This window comes from Penaeus chinensis, chromosome 22 (genome assembly GCF_019202785.1).
Source record: "Penaeus chinensis breed Huanghai No. 1 chromosome 22, ASM1920278v2, whole genome shotgun sequence".
NCBI lineage: Eukaryota > Metazoa > Arthropoda > Malacostraca > Decapoda > Penaeidae > Penaeus > Penaeus chinensis.
The window spans coordinates 12,678,625-12,681,124 of record NC_061840.1 but is presented as its reverse complement, the minus strand read 5'-3'; the positions used below and the strand labels follow the sequence as shown (position 1 = coordinate 12,681,124).

Sequence of the window (2,500 nt, the reverse complement as noted above, 5' to 3'; positions counted from 1 at the left end):
TCTACGAATCACATGAGAACGCGTATTTCAACACCATAACCCAACAACAGCATAACCTAATATCAACAGCTCAACACCATGACTTCAAACTCCATCGTCGAGAGAACACCATCATCATCAGCATTCCATAGCATTCTATAGCAACATCATCATGAAATTAGTACCAACACCAGGTCACCATTCCATCACCATAACACCATATCAACACCATCCATCAAGGGTACCCCATCACCGTCATTTTTTTTTTTCAAACACATTAACATCATAGCATCACCATCGACTAAATACCACCGGAAGGTCAGCATCCCATAAGCCATAACACCATCACTTTCATCATCATCCAGGGTACGCCGTCGACACCGAATCCGCATTTCAACACCATTCCCCACCTCCCCCTCTCCCTCTCCCCTCCCCCCACCCGCGTCTTCTACCACGTGCGTGTCGGATCAAATCTTCATTGGACCGGAAGTTCTTCGCTTCCCCCCCCTCCCCCCTCCCCCTCCTCCCCTTCCCTTTTGCTTTTTGCTTTCCCCCTCTTGCATTAGCGTGATTGTTCTCCTTCTTCTCTTCCCGTTTCTTTTCATTCTATCTTTGTTTACTGTTTTGTCTTTGCATATAAAGTTTTGTATTCAAATTAAGGCTTTCACTGTTTGGCTTTTTCTGTCTCGAGATTTCGTTTTCCTCGTTCTCCGTTTTTCTCTTGATCCCCCCCCCCCCCCCCCCTCTCTCTCTCTCTCTCTCTCTCTCTCTCTCTCTCTCTCTCTCTCTCTCTCTCTCTCTCTCTCTCTCTCTCTCTCTATCTATATATCTTGCTCTCTTTATTATTTAAAAAGAAATATTATTATTATTATTATTGTTGTTGTTGTTATTTTTTATTGTTGTTGTTGTTATTATTATTATTATCATTATTATTATTATTATTATTATTATTATTATTATTATTATTAATCTTATCATTTCTAATATTATTATTATTATTATTATTATTATTATTATTATTATCATCATCATTATTATTATTATTATTATCATTATCAGCAGCAACATCAGCATTATTATTATGATGATTATGATTTTGATTATTACCATCATCATAATTATTATAATTATTATTATTATTATTATTATTATTATTATTATTATTACTACTACTACTACTACTACTACTATACTACTACTACTACTACTACTACTACTACTACTATTATTATTATTATTGTTATTATTCTTATCATCATTATTATTATCCTCATCATTAATATTATTATCATGATCATCATCATTAACATAAATAATATATGAATATCAATGATAATAATAACTGTCATCATTATCATCATTATGATTATCATTATCGTTATAATTATTGTTATCATTACTAGCATCACTCCCTCTTTCTCCTTCTCTCTTTATCTTCAAACTGTTCTCTATTTTCTTAATTTTCTTATTCCTATTCCTCCTGTTTCCCTCTCTATTTTTCTTTCCTCCCACTTGCCCTTTTCGTCTTCTCTCCCTCCTCCTTTTCAAATATCCGTCCGTTCTCTTCTCCTTTCTCCCTTCTCCCCTCTCCCTCCCCCCCGTCACCCCCTCTCCCCTACCCCCTCATCCACCCCTCCCATACCTTTTACCGCCTTCCATCAACACCTCTCTCCTCCCTCTCCCATGCCCTTGCACCTCTCTCTTTCCTCCTCCTATTCTTCCTCTCCTATCCTCCTCCCTCCTCCTCCTCTCCTATCACCGTTCCTCCTCTCTATTCTCTTTTCCTTCTCCTCTTCCTCTATTATCACCATCCCTCCTCTCCCATCCTCCTCCCTCCTCTCTCTTCTCTCCTTCTCCTCCTCCTCTCCCATCCTCCTCCCTCATCTCTCTTCTCTCGTCCTCCTCCGCCTCTCTCTGCTCTTCTTCCTCCTCCTCTCCCATTCTCCTTTCTCCTCTCTCTTCTCTCCTCCTCCTCCCCCTTCTCCTCTCCCAACCTCTTCCTCCTCCTCCTCCTCCTCTTCTCCCATCACCCTCTCCCTTCCCTTTCATCCTGCCATTTTTCTTACCTCCTTCTCCCCTCCCCTATGACCCCCCACTCCCATCACACCCCCATCAACACCCCCCCCCCTCTCTTTCCTCCCGCTCCTACCCTATTCCCCATCAACGCCCCTCCCCCCCTAGCCCTTCTGCCCTTCAGCCCACCCTTCCTTCCTCCCTCCCCGGCCCTTCACCCCCCCTTCTTCTACCCTAACCCCCTACCCCCCTACCCCAGGAAGCCCCTCCCGAGCAGGAAGACGCGTCGGGTTCCCTCTCTCGTATTTTTTTTTTTATGAACTTCTTTTCTTCTGTTCTTTCTTTTATTAATTTTTTCTCTCTTCTCTCACAGTTGTTGATTTTTTTTTTACTCTGTTCCTACTCTTTTAACTCTTCTCACTGTTTCGTTCCTTATCCTTTTCCCCGACACTTTTTCTCCCTTATCCCACCCCCACTGTTTTTCTTTCTCTTTTCCCCTCAATTAACC

At 41.8% G+C, this 2,500-nt stretch overlaps 1 protein-coding gene across 1 annotated transcript in view; it reads right to left on the bottom strand.

Annotated features, from left to right (window-relative positions):
- Positions 1-2,500, bottom strand: part of LOC125036865 (proton channel OtopLc-like) — a 245,003-nt gene that overhangs the window by 238,087 nt on the left and 4,416 nt on the right. The window lies entirely within an intron of this gene.